The following is a 19,423-nucleotide window of genomic DNA, read 5'->3' on the forward strand; positions in this document are numbered from 1 at the left end:
GGGCTTTGTAAACCATCAAGTACCATACATAAAAGGCATTAACAAAATAGTCCAAGGCATATATCATGAAGTCAACATAGCATCCATCTCTAGCATTTCCAAGGAGACTATGAAACTGTAATAGTATTTTAGTTTTTTTTTTATTTTAGAAATTTTTTAAAGCTCAGGATGAAAGCTGATAGAATTGAAAATGCTAGATTAGGAAAAGAACGTGAGTTTGAGTTCATAATCTTCCTTGGCAGCAACATATTGACAAAGTAATGCTCAATAGTGACTGATTTTCACAGTACAGGAAATGCATCCAGTTAGCTGTTTCCCCTAGATAGAAAATACCTAACCCAGGTCAAGGAAGCATAGCTGTAGGAAAGGAGTTCAGGAACCTTTCAATGCCAAGATTTTCACTGCTTGCCAATGGTCTAACTGTAATGCAAGGGAAATTCCCAGGAAAATTTTTGTCACCAGTGTTACTTAAAATAATACAGTGGCAAAGATACAATTCCATGTGCCTTCTCATCATGAACTAGATGGCATCACTCTGCTTAGCCATTAATAGGTGAAGCTTAGCATTTAGTGTATGACTCATTTGGGGCTGATGCATTTGAGTGGCAATTTTTCTTTTTTTTGAGATACTGGGGCTGGGGACTGAACCTGGGACCTTGTATGTGGGAGGCTGACACTCTACCACTGAGCCACATCATCTTCCCTGAGTTGGTTTTATCATTTGTTTTGCTTGTTGTTTGTTTTTCCTTTTTCAGGAAGCACTGGTAATCGAACCCCAGACCTCCCATGTAGGAGGTGGGTGCTCAACTACTTGAGCCACATCTGCTCCTGAGTGGCAATTTTGAAAGATGCATAGGACTTCATAACATGGCCTTGATTTCAGATGTGGGTTTCTACCTCATCTCCACTAATTATTTTGCTTACTTTTTGCAGGACCATTTGATTTTTAGTCATTTGTTTATATATCTAGTGAAAATAAATATCTCTTTTGAGACATTTTATGTAAGAGAAAGATGAGTTAGAAGGCAGCTCTGAGGATGATTGAGGTTGAGAAGTGTTTTTGGGGTGGGGAGGCCCAAGACGTTTGTGTGCAAAGAGGAAGGAGCTCATGAAGATGGAGATATTACAGGTTTAAGATGAAATAACTTGATTAAAACATGCTGTGAAAGAGATAGATGAGATGGAAGCAAGAGCCCAGATGGAAGTACTATCCCTAGGAACAAGAATGGCCCACATTCTCTGTGTTTACGTATGGAAATATGTTGTGAAATAATAGATGGAGGCAGATTTCCTTTTCAAAGGTGGGAGGAAGATGTATTTCAAGGCACAAATTTAAGCTGTTCCTTTTTGTTTTTCACTAACAAATAAGCCCTCAGGATTTACCAACCTACAAATAGATTATTTTCCATTTTCATCCCTGGTGAGAAGCACACAGTGCTATTTTAAACTACCATGCCTGTTGATCTAAATGCTGATTTGGTGAGTTAAACACAGATAATTTTTCCTTAAGTAGGCTTCTCAAGTGACATCTCTGTGCTAATCCAATTTGCTAAATAGAGACTCAGATGGGATTTACACAAATCAGTAGGCCCATACCATCTATAGGCCCTGTTCTAGGTTCCAGGAAAAAGATGAGTTAGACATGGTTTCTGCCTTCAAGCAGCTTACCATTTAGGAAGGATCATACATTCAGTCCCTAATACCTTGGTGAGCTTTTCTATATGGGATGATTTCTTTTCTGGCAGCAGAGATGAGGGTAGAGAAAGATGTAGTTTGGGATATGGGAGTGGGAGAAGCTAAAGTATTAGGTCATGAGAAAGGATATGAAGTGAGACAGATAATGTACAGAACTAAATAATACAAGGCAGTTAGGAAAAGTATTATAAATAGAACTCATATAAGCAAAGCACAAGCTCAAAGAAAAACTTCATAGTAGAGATGGCTTTAATTTGAACCTACAAGTAATAAAAGAAAAGAAAAAGATAAAGCCAGGGCATTGCAACACGTCGAAAAAGCATGAACTAAGGGCAGTGGTGTGTATTAGTCAGCCAAAGGACAGCTGATGCAAAAAACCAGAAATTTGTTGGCTTTTATAAAGGGTATTTATTTGGGAGTAAAAGCTTACAGCTACAAGGCTATAAAAAATCCAACTCAAGTTTGCTTTCCCACCAAAATCAGTTGCAAATTGTTGAAACAAGATAGTCGCCAATCTCTAGTTGATCTCTGCCTTCCCCTCTGGGCTTCCTCCTCCTCTTGAGGCTCTGAGGGACCAGCTTCTTCCTGATTTCAGCTACAGGCTGGCAAAGGGCTTCCTAAATCAGCCTTGGTTCTTCTTCCCAATCTCACATATAAGCTATCAGGCAAAATGATTCATCTCTCCCCAGAGCTTCAGCTGCTTGTGACTTTTTCTGTCACATGGCTGACAAGATAATGACTGAGCTTTCTCTTCCGGTCCCCAGTCACACCCTCTGACATAGTCAAATCAAAAGCTTGTCTTAACAGGTAATCTAATCAAAGACACCTCAACTGGATTTAACGCAATCAAAGGGTAACACACCCAGAGGAACAAATTGGTTTAAATACAATCTTTCTCTTTTGGGGATTCATAAAATGATCTCAAACTGCCACAGGGAGAAATGTGCATGATTTGTTAGATGGAGAAAGGAGCTGGTTTTTTGAGGCTCTATTATGTGATAAATACTGTGGTAAGTGCTTTGGGGTATGTGTGGAGACAAAGTAGAATACTTGGTGGTTATAAAGAGAAATAAAACTAGAAGTGTTGGTTTGGGCTAGATTGCTTTAAATTTCAGGCTGGAGAGACTGGGCATTATACTATAGACAAAAAACAATTGTCAACAGTTTTTTTTTTAATAGGTTTACAGAAATTTTTAAAAATGAGGCTGTTTAATCTTATATCATGAGTCATCATATATAATTGAAGCAGACTCCAGATGGGTTTACAGAAATTAAAATTCAGACTATCAACAGTTTTGAATCCGGTGGATTGAGGAGAAAAAGGGAGGCCACAGACTGTAGAATTAGAGTTGAGTTGAGGCTCCAAGACCCCTATCAGACTTTACTTACAAAACACAAATTCAAAGAAAAATTATTAAGAATTTGAAGGCTGGTTGGAAGGTGTCTGGACGTCAATTCGGTGGGAAGGTAACAGAGAGGATACGTCTATAACATATAAACGGAGGTCCCAGCTGGGCGCGGGAAGTTCCCTCCTGGGGTGGGCGGAGACGCGGTAGCAGGCGCTCCTGCGGCTCCGGAGCCGCAGCGGCCAGGGTTTTTGGTTTTTTTTTTCCTTTCTCTGGAGGTTTTGCGGTGCTGAGAAATTCGCGGATACTGGGCTGGCTGAGGGATTGTTGGGACAAGACTCCTTTGCAGATTGATTTGGGGAGACAGACGGTGTATTGTGGTGAAGCGGGGGAAGGTTTAGTCGTCGGACAGGGGGGATAGAGCTTCCGCCTGGAGCTCCATCCCCACAGGTCCGGCTGCCGATCTGCAATGGAATTGGATTTTGGACAATAAGGGGACACAATTGAGAGACTGTTGTAGGGTGCAGTGAGGGAGGAGGACACATCTGAAAGCTGATTGGGGAATATTTTGCGAAGTTTGGGATTTCGGATCTTAGAGTCTGTTTTCGGCGTTTCCAGCTGAAGCCCACCCCACCCGGCGGGGCGGGGCTTTGGATCTGGGTCATTGAACTGGCCGTGGTGTAGAGGCGCCCTCAAGTGGCAGTTGCGTGGGAGCACAGGGAGGGAGCTGTCCCAAGGCTGATACCCTGAGGAGTTAGGTGAATTTCAGGGATTAGATATTCAATATAGAATTCACGAATCAGGCTTCCCCCACTGGGCTGGCACCCAGCTACGGGGATCCCTGAGGGTCGTGTTGCACTGCGGGGCTCCTCAGCTTTCTGTGGACCAGATTTGAGGTTGCCAGGTCTGGGTCCCCTGGACTCTGGCGGTCCACACCCCAGACTCACACCTCTTGAGTCATCAGTGTCTCAGGCTTTCCACCCCTGAATCCATCACGCCCTGGGGTCTACCTGGGGTCCTTGAGTGCCCTGGACCTTAACGTTTGCATTTTATCTTTATTGGTTCATATTGTTTTGGTTTTATTTTCACTTTATCTTACTTTTTACTCTTTTTGACGTCCTGATTGCTAATATTGCATTATCCCCTAGTCTTTTCTCCTAGCGTGTCCCCCAAAGTCCTTTTTTTTTTTTTTATATACAGTTATTTAGGGTTTTTTTTTTTTGCTGGTTGTTTTAGATAGTGTTGCAATTGTGACACATGTATACCTATATCTCTCTTCCCCCTATCTGTTCCCCACCGTTTGCCTATTCTCTTTTTCTTTCTTCCTTTCTTCTTGTCTTTCTTTTTTCCTTTATTATAATTAGTGTTTTTTTTTTTTTCGGTTTTCTCTTTCCCTCTTGTCCCTCATTTTCCACTTATTTTATTTTAATTCAAGTACACAATAGGTGCTACAGGGAACTCCTCATATTTGCTGGGTTTTCCCTTCCTACACTGCCTCATTTCTGTGTGAACTGATTTAGGCTACCTACACTATCCCCCTTCCCCTGCATCTTGATATCCACTATCATCTACTGTATCTCCTATATTCCACCCCCCACTCCCATTCTTTGATCCACAAACTGTCTAACTCTTAATTTCTAATACCTTTGTTCTGTTTTCTGTCTGTTATCCACTCTTGAAACTATTACCTTTCTTTTCTTTTTCCCTCTCTCATGAAAACAATAGCTTTGTAGTTCATACCATATTCTGCCTATATTCAGTCATCTACTCCATAAAAGGTACTCTACCTACAGCTATAACTCTATACAATCTACATGAATCTAACCTCCATCCTCCCAGATCTCATATTCTTGCTTTGTTAACATACATTACTAACACTACTCTACACTTTTCCCTTGCAGACACAATTGCCTTTCCCCAACACTAATACTTTCTTCTAAAGTGAACCTAACCATCAACAAGTAACTTGAATAAGAAGAAAAAAGTGACAAAGAGAAGATATAACTACTATGCAAAAATAACAAATAATTAACCTCCAAAAGCAGACAAAGAAGCTAAGGAACTGATTAAATTCGTCAAAATAAAGAGATGACCAGAAAGCAACAAAAATCTACAAACCAAACCAATAATCAGGAAAACATGGCTGAATCCAATCAACAAACCAATAATCACGAAGGGGAGCAAAACTTGGCACAAGCAATGAAAGAACTCAGAACATTTATCACCGACAAATTTGATGCAGTAATGAAAGAGGTTAACAACATGAAGACATCACTTGGAGGGGAAATTGCAGACATACGCAAAAACATAACAGATATGATGGGAATGAACACCACAGTTCAAGAAATCAAAAATACACTTGCAGCAAATATCAGCAGACTAGAAGAGACAGAGCAGAGAATTAGTGATGTGGAAGACAGTACCTCAGAAATCAAACAGATAGTAGAAGGGGTCAATAAGAAGATAGAAAAAATCCAATCAGGATTTAGGGACCTGAATGACAATGCAAAACGTTCAAACATACGTATTATAGGCATTCCAGAAGGTGAAGAGAACGGAAAGGGGTCAGAAGGAGTGTTGCAGGAAATAATGGCTGAAAACTTCCCAAATCTACTGAAAGAGACAGATGTACATATCCAAGAAGCACAGCACACTCCACAAGTCATAAACCCCAACAGGCCCACCCCAAGACATATACTTATCAAATTATCCAAGGCTCAAGACAAAGAGAAAATCCTAAAAGCAGCAAGAGAAAAGAAAACCATCACATACAAGGGAAGCTCAATTAGATTAAGTGCTGATTTCTCTTCTGAAACCATGGAGGCAAGAAGACAGTGGTATGATATAGTCAAGGTACTAAAGGAAAAAAACTTCCAACCAAGAATACTTTATCCAGCTAAACTAGCATTCAAATATGAGGGAGAGTTCAAAATATTCACAGACAAACAGAAACTGAAAGAGTATACCAACAAGAAACCTCCCCTTCAAGAAATTCTAAAGGGAGTTTTGCAGGAAGAAAGAAAAAAACAGGAAAGGCAAAGTTGGAGGAGAGTATAAGACCAACAACAACAACAAAAAAGACAAAAAAATATATACAAACAAAATATGACAAACACAAATCTAATCAAAATATGGCTAACACAAATAATTCCTTGATAGTAATAACACTGAATGTCAACGGATTAAACTCACCTATCAAAAGATTCAGACTGGGACATTGGATAAGGAAATATGACCCATCCATATGCTGTCTACAAGAGACACATCTTAGACCCAGAGACGCATGGAGACTGAAAGTGAATGGCTGGAAAACATTCATACAAGCTAACAATAACCAAAAAAAGGCAGGAGTAGCTATATTAATATCAGACAAAATAGACTTTAAATGTGAAACAATTGTGAGAGACAAAGAAGGATACTACATTTTAGTGAAAGGGAAAATCTGTCAAGAAGATAGAACAATCATAAATATCTATGCCCCTAACAAGGGTGCCTCTAAATACGTCAGGCAAACGCTGGAAAAACTAAGTGAAAGAATAGATACATCTACAATTATAGTGGGGGATTTTAATACACCACTATCAACTCTGGACAGAACATCTCAAAAGAGAATCACCAAAGAAACAAAACATCTGAATAGTATATTAGAGGAGCTGGATCTAATAGACATATATAAATCGCTACACCCAAACACAGCAGGATATACATTTTTCTCAAGCGCACATGGATCATTCTCCAAGATAGATCATATGCTAGGCCACAAAGAAAGGCTGAACGAATTCAGAAAGATTGAAATCATACAAAACATTATCTCTGACCACAGTGGAGTCAAGCTGGAGATTTGCAAGGGACAGAAGCCCAGATTTCACACCACGATTTGGAAATTAAACAGCACACTCTTAGAAAAACAGTGGGACAAAGAGGAAATCTCAAAAGAAATCAATGACTACCTTGAAACAAATGATAATGATAACACAACATACCAAAATTTATGGGATGCAGCAAAAGCAGTACTGAGAGGGAAGTTTATAGCCATAAATTCATATATCAAAAAAGAAGAAAGAGCAAAAATTGAAGAACTAACTGCACATTTGAAGGAATTAGAAAAACAACAACAAAGTAACCCAACAGGAAGAAGAAGGAAGGAAATAACAAAGATAAGAGCAGAACTAAATGAAATAGAAAATAAGAAAGCACTTGAACAGATAAACAAGACCAAGAGCTGGTTTTTTGAGAAGATTAACAAAATTGACAAACCTTTAGCAACACTAACAAAGAAAAAAAGAGAGAAGATGCAAATACACAAAATAAGAAATGAGGAAGGCGATATCACCACTGACCCCACAGAAATAAAGACTATCATAAGAGGATATTTTGAAAAACTATATTCCAACAAAAATGACAATCTAGAGGAAATGGACAAATTCCTAGAAACACATAAGCAGCCCATATTGACGAAAGAAGAAATTGATGATCTTAACAAACCAATCACAAGCAGAGAGATAGAATCAGTTATCAAAAATCTCCCAACTAAGAAGAGCCCAGGGCCAGATGGCTTCACAGGTGAATTCTACAAAACATTCCGGAAAGAACTGACACCAATCCTGCTGAAACTATTCCAAAACATCGAAACGGAAAGAACATTACCCAACTCCTTCTATGATGCCAACATTACCCTAGTACCAAAGCCAAACAAAGACATCAAAAGAAAGGAAAATTACAGACCAATTTCTCTAATGAACCTAGACGCAAAAATACTTAACAAAATACTTGCTAATCGTATTCAACAACACATTAAACGTATTATACACCATGACCAAGTGGGATTCATCCCAGGTAGGCAAGGATGGTTCAACATAAGAAAATCAATCAACGTAATACACCATATAAACAGATTGAAGGAAAAAAATCACATGATTATATCTATTGATGCAGAAAAAGCATTTGACAAAATACAGCACCCTTTCTTGATAAAAACACTCCAAAAGATTGGAATACAAGGGAATTTTTTGAACATGATAAAGAGTATATATGAAAAACCTAAAGCCAATATTGTTTACAATGGAGAAATCCTAGACTCCTTCCCTCTAAACTCAGGAACAAGACAAGGATGCCAACTGTCTCCGCTCCTATTTAACATTGTCTTAGAAGTACTTGCTCGAGCACTGAGGCAAGAACCATAAATAAAAGGCATTCAAATTGGAAAGGAAGAAGTCAAAATTTCATTATTTGCAGATGACATGATCCTATACATAGAAAACCCTGAGAGATCTACAACGAAGATTCTAGAACTCATAAATGAGTTTAGTAAAGTCGCAGGTTATAAGATCAATGCGCAAAAATCAGTAGCATTTCTGTACACCAATAATGAGCAAGATCAGGAGGAAATCAAGAAACAAATACCATTCACAATAGTAAATAAAAAAATCAAATACTTAGGAATAAATTTAACTAAAGAGGTAAAGAACTTATACAACGAGAACTATACAAGATTGTTCAAGGAAATCAAAGAAGACCTAAATAAATGGAAGACTATTCCTTGTTCATGGATAGGAAGACTGAACATTATTAAGATGTCTATCCTACCAAAACTGATCTACACATTCAATGCAATCCCAATAAAAATCAACGCAGCCTTATTTAAGGAACTAGAAAAACTAACTATGAAATTTATTTGGACAGGAAAGAGACCCCGAATAGCCAAAGACATACTGAAAAAGAAAAACGAAATTGGAGGAATCACACTACCTGACTTCAAAACATACTACAAAGCTACGGTGGTGAAAACAGCATGGTATTGGCATAAGGAGAGACACATAGACCAATGGAATCGAATTGAAAGCTCTGATATAGAACCTCACATATACAGCCACATAATATTTGATAAAGCCACCAAACCCTCTCAACTGGGAGAGAGTGGCCTATTCAACAAATGGTGTCTGGAGAACTGGATAGCCATATGTAGAAGAATGAAAGAGGATTGCCATCTCACACCTTATACAAAGATCAACTCAAGCTGGATCAAAGACCTAAATATAAGAGCCAAGACCATAAAAACCTTAGAAAGCAGTGTAGGGAAACATCTACAGGACCTTGTAATAGGAAATGGATTTATGAACATCTCACCAAAAGCACGAGCAGCAAAAGAACTAATAGATAAATGGGACTTCCTCAAAATTAAAGCCTTCTGCACCTCAAAGGAGTTTGTCAAGAAAGTAAAAAGGGAGCCCACACAGTGGGAGAAAATATTTGGCAATCATATATCTGATAAGAAACTTATAACTTGCATATATAAAGAACTTCTATATCTTGAAAATAAAAAGATAAACAACCCATTTAAAAAATGGGAAAAAGACTTAAACAGACACTTCTCCGAAGAAGAAATACAAATGGCAAGAAAGCACATGAAAAAATGTTCCAAATCTCTAGCTATCAGGGAAATGCAAATCAAAACTACAATGAGATACCATCTTACACCCATAAGATTGGCAGCTATGAAAAAAACAGAAGAATACAAATGCTGGAGAGGATGTGAAGGAAGGGGAACACTCATCCACTGCTGGTGGGAATGCAGAAGGATCCAACCGTTCTGGAGGACAGTATGGAGGTTTCTCAAAAATCTAGCCATAGATTTGCCATATGACCCAGCAATACCACTGCTGGGTATATACCCAGCAGAACTGAAAACAAGGACACAAACCGATATATGTACACCAATGTTCATAGGAGCATTGTTCACTATTGCCAAAAGTTGGAATCAACCCAAATGCCCATCAACAGATGAGTGGATCAATAAAATGTGGTATATACACACAATGGAATACTACTCGGCTGTAAGAACAAACACACTACAATCACATGTGATAACATGGATGAATCTTGAGAACCTTATGTTGAGTGAAGCAACCCAGACATTGAAGGACAAATACTACATGACCTCAATGATATGAAATAAACAAGCTGCCCTAGATAGCAAGAGACTGAACGATAGGCTTACAGGAAATCAGAGAATGGAGGAAGGATATGAGACGATGTCTACAGGGGTGGAATTTAAGATGAGATGGTGGTAAGTATGAACACAAAGAAGAGATAAAATGGGGGCAAGGGGTTGCCTTTGGTTGGGGCTTTACGGGTTTGAGGGTGGCTGGGGAGGGACGGTTGGGTAACGTTGCCCAAAGTGGGGGGAGGGAGGGGTAGCATACCAACATAGGAGAGGGACAGGAGGTGGTGGAGAGTAAAATACCGAGAAATCATAACAAAATGTAATAAAGAGGGTTACCTGTTTAGAATGCGCGGAGAGGAGGGTCTGATGCAGGACGGGCTCCTGGGGAATGTCTAAATGCTCATTCTGCCAGAGTGGGTGACACCATGGGGTAGAATCCTAAGTAGTGAGAGTTGGGGTGGACCCACATCCTGGGGAGGACTAATGCCACCAAATAGAGGGAACTCTATCCCTCGAGAGAAAGGGTGGCTCCCGGGGCATTGGGGCAGTTGAGCAAATTAGGCCCTGAACACTATTCCATCTATCTCTGGAAGTGGCTCCTCAGGAAACGGAGGTTGGCTGTCACTGTGGGCACCAAGGTGGAAGGGAAAATGGACGTTAAATGTGTGGAACCAAAGTAAATGGGGGGAAAGAGAGGAGTTTCTTGAGAGTACACAAGGACGGATATAAAACATGTAATATTACACCATAACATATAGGAGATGACAGACTGATAATGTAAACCATAATGTAAAACATAGGATAACTAAAAATGTAAAGAACTGTGTATCCTAAAGTATGCACCATAATGTAAGCACAGATATTACCTTGTTAGAAATCGAATATCTCAGACTCTGTACATCACCTTAAGTAAATATGATATGAATAGGGTGTAAGAGTATCGATGTGGAAGGAAAAAGGTTATATGGTGGATGTATGGGAATGCTGTATATTATATATATGCATTGCTGTGGTCTAGGACTCCTATGAAGAAATGCTGAATAATTGGGGGGGGGGGGGAAAGGATAGGATGTGGAATTTTTTCAAGTCAACATTCTTTAAGTTCTTTATCTAACTTTATCCAAGTTCTTTATCTATCCTTTAAACCCATCGCTATATGCCATTCCCTAGTAAGGGACCACGACATTATATTGGGCCTCAAATTTCGGGGAGTTCTGGATCACAGAGTGTTTCAACAATGGCAATGGAGAGATACTGGTATGGGATACCAATGACAAGTGATATATGGCTGACAGGGAGCTGTAAAGAACATATGTCCAGGGTGCATGGCAATGATTGGATATACTCATAGTGGCAACAATTAAAAACCACAGCAGGGGGGGTACTGGGTTTCTGGCCAGTGGTGCTCTGTCGTGGTCCCCAGGGGAACAGCGACAGTCTCCCAGGTACAGCGGAGGGGACCGGGAGGGAGTGAGGGTTCAACAGTGAGCCCCTGATGCTAATGATTATGTTTGTGAGCTGATAAACCTAAAATAAGAACAAGGCATAGAGCAACATTGTGCCTGGGAATTTCCTCCTGTCAGCCTTCATGTTACTCAAATGTGGCCAGTCTCGAAGCCAAACTCAGCATGTAAATGCAATGCCTTCCCTCCAGCGTGGGACATGACACCCGGGGATAAGCCTCCCTGGCAACGAGGGACCACTATCAAATACCAACTGATGATGCAACTGGAAAAGGACCTTATATGGAAGATTCAATGCGGATCAGCAGAATATCCATGTCTACATAAAATAACATGACTTTAAAATGCTGTTTGACCTAAAGTAAGGGGGAAATGGAAAGGAGAAATGAGTTTATATGGCTACGAGTTTCTAAAAAAGAGTCTGGAGGCTGGCAGAAGGATTGCCCTCATGCACAACTGAGCAGAGTCAGAGAGACAGATAAAGCAGATACAACCCCCAGATATTGGTTCCTATGAAGGCTAAAGAGACCCATGAGAGTTATGGTCATGGCCGATGGGGTTCACTACCAGGGCAGATGGCCCCTCTTTGGAAATGGTGTTTATGTGTGAGGAATCTGGACTCAGCTGGGATCTCCCTTCATAAGACTTTCATGCTAATGTGCTAGAGGTGCAGTTAACGTTAGGGTTTAAGATAGATTTAGGGGATTTGAATCTCTGGACCGACAATGTGATAACCAGGTCCTGAGCCTCAACAGACTCCAGCACCTACAATCTGATTTATTGGACTTACCACACTCAGCTAAGATGGAGTTGAAGAAGGACAATCACCACACCATGGAGCCTAGAGTGATTACAACCGAAAATGGGAGGATTGCATCCAGCATCCATGTGGAATCTGAGCCTCCTCTTGACATAGAGGTGCAATGGACACTACCAATCCAATGTCCACAAAGAAGAGGTGGCATTGGATTGGGAAAAGTGGACATGGTGGACGATGGGTGTGGGGAAAGGCAGGAAGAGATGAGAGGTGGAGGCGTGTTTGGGACATGGAGCTGCCCTGGATGGTGCCTCAGAGGTAATCACCAGACATTGTAAATCCTCACAGGGCCCACTGGATGGAATGGAGGCGAGTATGGACCATGATGTGGACCATTGTCTATGAGGTGCAGAGGTGCCCAAAGATGTACTTACCAAATCCGATGGATATGTCATGACGATGGGAACGAGTGTTGTTGGGGGGGGAGAGGGGGGTGGGGGGGGTGGGGTTGAATGGGACCTCACATATATATTTTTAATGTAATATTATTACAAAGTCAATAAAAAAGTATAAAAAATAAAAAATAAAAAAAAAATAAAAAAGAATTTGAAGATGACCACAGAGCATGAGATCAATCTGAGTGCAGGGCCCTGTGTGACTGGTGGCACATTTTGTGAAGCTGGGCCTGGAGCAACCTATATGAATACTGTTTCTATAGAATGAGGTAGACATAGTTGAAGTTAGAGTGCAGCAGACTGAGGAGAGAATGTGAGATGATGTAGCTCACTCTTGATAATTTTGGTGGTAGAAGGAAGAAGAGATATTGGTACAGCACAGCAGTAAGCTGGGGGAAAGATTTTAGAGAATTTGGGGGCATGCTTGTAAATAAATGGTATAAGAGTTTTGAAGATGGTGAATTCCAGGGTATAAGGGAGAGAGAACAATTGCTATTTAAGGACTCACAAAAGTAAGCAGAGGAAGTATCAACAGTAAGATGGAGGGGACAGTCTGGGAATAAAGGGTTGTGAGAAAAGAAGGCAGAAGATAGGATGGATGAAATGGAGAGACTCAGGCAAGGAAAATGAAGAGGTTAGCATGATATGAACCAGGTCATAGGCAAGGAGTTGCAGACGTCATCCACAGAGAGTGCAAATGCCTGGGTGAGGCTGAGGAGTCAACAGAGAGAGGTTCAAGAAATCCTGCAGAAATTGATGGATAGAAAAAACTTCAGGAAACTTGAAGACATGTGTTTCAATTATGCTACTAATCAGTTTCGTGGCTTTAGGCAGGTCACCTCTCTTCCATGCTCTCAGTTTAATCCTTGACCCATTAGAAGTTTACAATAGCTAATGTTTATTCAGAGTTTTGTATATTAAGTACTACTGTAAGTGTTCCAGATCTATATTTAATTAACAACAATCCCATGGTGAGAAAGAGGGGAACAGAGAGGGCAAAGCGACATGTATGAACCTTCCAGGCACTAGGAGAGAGAGTTGAAATTTCAGCAGAGGCAGCTGGCTCTAATACCCTTCATCTCTGGGGTATGATGCCTCGTGTATGTCAGGGGTCTTTCTAAATTCCTAAAAGATGTGAACAGCCAATGTGTCCATGAAATTAAATTTTCAGACAGACTGATAATTTCTTGATTCTTCCTGTAATTCCAAATCATTTTTCTTCTAGAATTTACTGGTCAGTGCTGCAGAAGTCCACTGGGAATTTTTAATACCTCAGCGCCTTTCTGGAACACGTGGCTCATCATAGGAAAAACGTGAAATGTCCTCCAGGTGGCAGCATTAACTAGAGGATGAATGGACAGCAACTTGTACTAATCCTTGAACTAATCTGAAAGTCAGAATAAGCCTTTTTGTTAGCCTTTATTTTTCTAAAACTGCAAGGTGTAACTATTTGGCGGCGAGGACCTGAACTGCAATTGTGAGGAGACCAGTGAAGGAACCATAGGGATCAAAAGAGGAAGCATTTTCCCAGGAATTAAGGGTCTTTGAGAGAGAAAAGAAAGAGAATATATACCATCAGTACCATAAGGAACTGATAAGATTTGCGAGATTGATAATTTATCTAAATTATTCATTCAGTTAGCAGCAGATTCTGGGCTTGTCACTTGCCAAAACCCAGGCCCATTTACTTTACCATGCTAAAGGACTTTATTTTAAACTGTTTCATCTTTAAGAATATTGAATATTGATAAAGTAGAGTATTAAATTACTTTATGGAACCAGCTATTTAGGTTAGATGGTCTCAGTTGTTGGAGTGTTGAACCTACAAGTTCTTATTCCTGCTTTATAAAAAAATTTAATTTATTTAAACAGGGAATTTTTCCATGAAAATATTTTCATGAGAGAAAAGAAACAATAGGTAAATATGCTTCACCTTTAATACTGCTGATTCAGGAACATAAATATTTATTCACCAAGCATTTTTTAAAAATTATGTATTTATTTATTTATTTACAACTTTTTTAAAAAAGATACATGAATCACATAAAATGTTCATTTAAACTTATAAGAGGTTTCCATATACTTAATTCCCCATATCCCCCACTCCTCCCACATCGACAACTTCTTTCATTAGTGTGGTACATTCATTGCATTTGATGAGTACATTTTGGAGCATTGCTACACAACATGGATTTTAGCTTATGTTATAATTTATCCTCTCTCCCAGTCCATTCAGTGGGTTATGGCAGGATATATAATGTCCTGCATCTGTCCCTGCAATATCATTGAGGACAAATCCAAGTTCCAAAAATTTCTACATATCATACCTCTTTTTCCCCTCTCCCTGCCTTTGGCAACTCCCGTAGCCACTGTCTCCACATCAATGATATAATTTCTTCCATTGCCAGAGTCACAATCATTCTATAGTAGAATACCAGTAAGGCTACTCTATTCCATATTTTATTCCTCCATCCTCAGGACCCTGGGATGGTGATGTCCACTCCACATCTAAATCAAGAGGCGGCTTAGATACCACATGGCTGATGGATGGGATTCTCCTGCTTGCAGCTATAGATTCTCTTGGTTTCCTTGTGTGGTGGCTGACCATCCTCACCTCCCTGTTAGCTGACCTGGGTAAGTGCAACGAACTGAAGAGTAGTTGTTGCAACTCTGCTGAGGCTCAGGGCCCAGCTGGCACATGGATGGTCCAACGATTCAAGTCTCCTGAGCCTACACCAACCCCAGCACCAACCACAGGTTCGTAAAAGTGACAGAAGAGGAATGTGTAGAAAGGCCACATCTGAGTCCAGTTCCATCACACTCAGAAGCACAAATTCCAATGTAGAGCCCACTGGCAAAACACTGAAATCCAGAGCAATGTCTCATGATGGTAGGAGCTGGGTGTCTCCATCACCCTTAGGAGCACCACCAAGCACTTTTGAGAAGCAAGAAGCAGGACCCTTTTTCTATATGTTGAGTGCATCCTTGCCCTTCCATATTGATTCCTAAAAAGGAGCAGTAGGGCAAAGTATAAGTATATAGATTCTGGGTAGGACAGACTTGGTTCAAATTCTTGCTCTGTTACATATAAGCTGTGTGATCTTGGACAAGTGTCTCTATATGAAAGTTTTAAAAATAAGCTTTTAATTTTAGAAAAGTTTTAGATTTACAGAAAAATTGCAAAGAGTACAGAGTTCCCGTATACCTCACACTATATTGTACACTACTATGGTACATTTTTCAAAATTGATGGACCAATATTGATATATGATTATTAATTAACTTCTACACTAAGTTCGGATTTCCTTATTTTTCACCTCATGCCCATTTTGTCTTCCACTACTCCATCCAAGATACCACATCACATTCAGTTGTCATGTCTTCTTAGGCCTCTTTGGACTCTTATAGTTTCTTTCTTAGACTTTCCTTGGTTTTGAAGGGTGCTTGTCAGCTATTTTGTAAAATGTCTCTTATTTGGAATTTGCCTGATGTTTTCTTCATGATTAGACTGGGTTTATGGGTTTGGGGGAAGAAGTTCACAGAGGTAAAGTTCATTCTCATCACATCATATCAAGGGTACATATTATCTACGTGATATATCATTGATGAGATAGTGTTTGTCAGGTTTCTTCCCTGTAAAGTTACTCTCTTTTCTTGCTTTCCATATTGTCCTCTTTAGAATAATGTCACCATGACTGTGAGCAGCCCACACTGAAGGAGGGGTGTTATGCTCTATCTCCTTGTGGGTGGAGTAGTTACATAAATTATAGGAAATTATTTTGCATGGAAGAGTTGTCTTTTCTCCTTCATTTTTTAAAAATTCAATCCTTCATTTATATGAGTTTAGACTCAAGGATATTCATTTTATACTATGGGTTATAATCCAATCCTAATTTATTTTATTGCTCAAATTGTTCCAGCTTTGGACATTGGGCTCTCTTTTAGCTGGTTCCTGTGTCCCTTTGATATCCCCCCATGATGCTACAAAATGCTCCAGGCTCATCTTATTTATTTCCTGCCCCAGACCTCTAGAATCAGCCATTTTCGAAGGAGCTCTAGTTCCCTTTTTTTGAAAATATTACTAGAAATTAAGATATGCTTAGTTTAGGTGTATACTGAAGTTTTCATACCTCTAAAATCCTCATAGAGTTGTGTGACTATTAACTGAAATAACAAGGGGCCTGAAACACAGGAAGCACCCAATATTTGTGTCCATTCAGTAGGGCCTGAACTGGATAGAGTCCTTTGCTTCCTGTAGGCTTCATGCTAAAAGTAAACCAAAATAATTGGAAAAAATTTCTTAAAAGTGTTTTTGTCCAGAAAGCCACTTGGAACTTATGGTTCTGGTCTTGTGAGAAGCCAGAACTCAACCAATGATCACTGAACTACACCTGCTCACCCGAGTTGGTTTTTTTCTTTCTTTCCTTTATTTGGAGGTACATGGGGATCTAATAGGGGACCTCCTACATAGGAAAACAGCACTCAATCATTTGAGCTCCATCCGCTTCCCTCTCCACTTTGTTTTAGAGAAGACAATAATTCCCAATAATCAAGGGAGGTCTTCCTTGGGCTGAGCAGGAAGTGGTTCAGTAGTTGAACCCCTGAGCATCTTTTAAAACACTTTTGATGGACCTTGCTCATCAATAAATTTAGTTTGTGATGCGAAGAACTTGCAATCTAAAGAGACATTAAGTCTTCTCCATACAACAATAATGTTTTGGTTCCCTCAGGAATGTGGTGTTTTGATTGCTTGTGTTGCTGAGGCTTGGATTGGGGTTGTGACTTTAGGGAACCTCTCTCCAGGGGATCCTAAATCTACGTAGATGCCAGCTCCTACCTGATTCCAGCCCTCTCATACAGTTTAGTATGATTCACTTAGGGTCTGAAGCAAAAGGGAACAGCAGCTGAACTGCTTTTATACTTTTATTACATAGCCTCAGGAAATCTTTTACTACTTGAAATCAGAGGTTCTCCAAGACTAAATAGCTTTCCTTTTCTTTTTAAGACATCAAAAAGTCTGGTATGAGAGGCTGAACTGAGATTTCATAATCCCCAATGACACAGGTATGTTTTTCCTGACCTTCTTTAAAGTAGCATTTTTCCCACTGTGGGTAGAAATAATGGATTTGTCTAGGAGAAAAGAACTCAGAAGTAAGTATAAAAAATGACTCTTAATTCCTTAATTTCCTTTTTCTAATCTCTCTGCCATATCTCATAAAAAGTAGAGGGATAGAAGAGCCTTCCACAGGTAATTTTGGGTCCGTGCCAATTTCTAATGATCAACAGTCTAACAAAGATAAAAAAATTAACTTGTATTGACCCCTATCATAGCCTGCCCAGGGGCTGGATTTTCCATATTTTTTCTTATTTAGTCTTCTGTTGATAGAGGGAAGTTGACTTGCTTACAGTATCAAAGCTAGTAAGCATTAAATCTAGTACTCCAACTTAGCTGCTGATCTTCAAGTCCATTTATTTGTTCAACAATTATTTAGGAGTCTACTCTGTGCATGGCCCTGGTCTAGGTAATGGGTAAAGATACACAAAACACGTGAACGAAACAGACTTTTTCTCTTTCTTCACAGAACTTAGTCTAATTGTTTTTGTATTGAGTGTCTTCTTTGGTGTGTGATAGGATGATTCTTCAAACTCCTTTAGAAGCAATTTTTGATAAGACTTCTTTTTAGACTATCTGTCTTAGTGGTTTGGACTCCTCTTTTTAATCTTTATAGCAACAATAATCCCTTAAATTTTAATGCTTTGACTTTCAACATACTCTCATTTTTATTAAGAAAAACAATCTATTAATAGTACCTTTAGGTATTTAAAAAGTTTTCCCTTCTCAAGACTCTGTAGGAAAAACTTGGTCTTTCAGGACCTGGATGAAAGGACATACAGTAGGATTTGGATTTGCACCTTGTAAACCTTTAGGGATGGTTGGGTAAAAGAAGCCTTTTCTCTCCTCACTGACTTCATATTTCCCTTCACATTTGTAAACTGTGCCTGCAATGTATAATGGAAAGATTTGCCCATCTAGAAATATAGAAAGTACCTTGAGTACTAATTGCTGATGGATGAAGATGGAAGTCTGGAATGGTTCAATATGAGGACTGTATATTTTACATAATATCTCCATATAACTAACAGAATTATTGGTAGTTAAATGAAGAAATGCATGCAAAAAGAATTTTACAAACTCTGGAACAGTGTTTGTCAGCTGGGGCAATGTTATTCCCTCCCCAGGGAACATTTGGCAGTATCTGGAAACATTTTTGTCAGGGTCACATCTGGGGAAGGGTTTTGTTTTTGGCATCTAATGGGCCGAGGTTAGAGATAATGCCCAACATTCTCAGAGAACTGTCCCCTGCAAAAAAGAGAAGTATGACCCATAATGTCAATAATTCCAAGGTTGAAAAACCCTTCTCATTGGGAAGTGGATGTGGTTCAACTGATTAAGCTCCTGCCTACCATATAGGAGGTCCAGGGTTCATACCCAGGTGTGGTGAGCTGGCCCATGCTCAGTGCTGCCATGTGCAAGGAGTACCATCCCATGCAGGGGTGCCCCCTGTGCAAGGAGAGCCACCCTGTATGAAAGAGCAGTCTGCCCAGGAGTGGTGCTGCACACATGGAGAGTTGAAGCAGCAATATGATGCAACAAAAGAGACACAGATTCCTGGTGCCACCTGATGAGAATGTTCTTCTGGATACAGAAGAACACACAGCAAATGGACAGAGAGCAGACAATGGCAGGGGTGGGAGTAGAAATA

This window comes from Dasypus novemcinctus, chromosome 10, assembly GCF_030445035.2.
Source record: "Dasypus novemcinctus isolate mDasNov1 chromosome 10, mDasNov1.1.hap2, whole genome shotgun sequence".
NCBI lineage: Eukaryota > Metazoa > Chordata > Mammalia > Cingulata > Dasypodidae > Dasypus > Dasypus novemcinctus.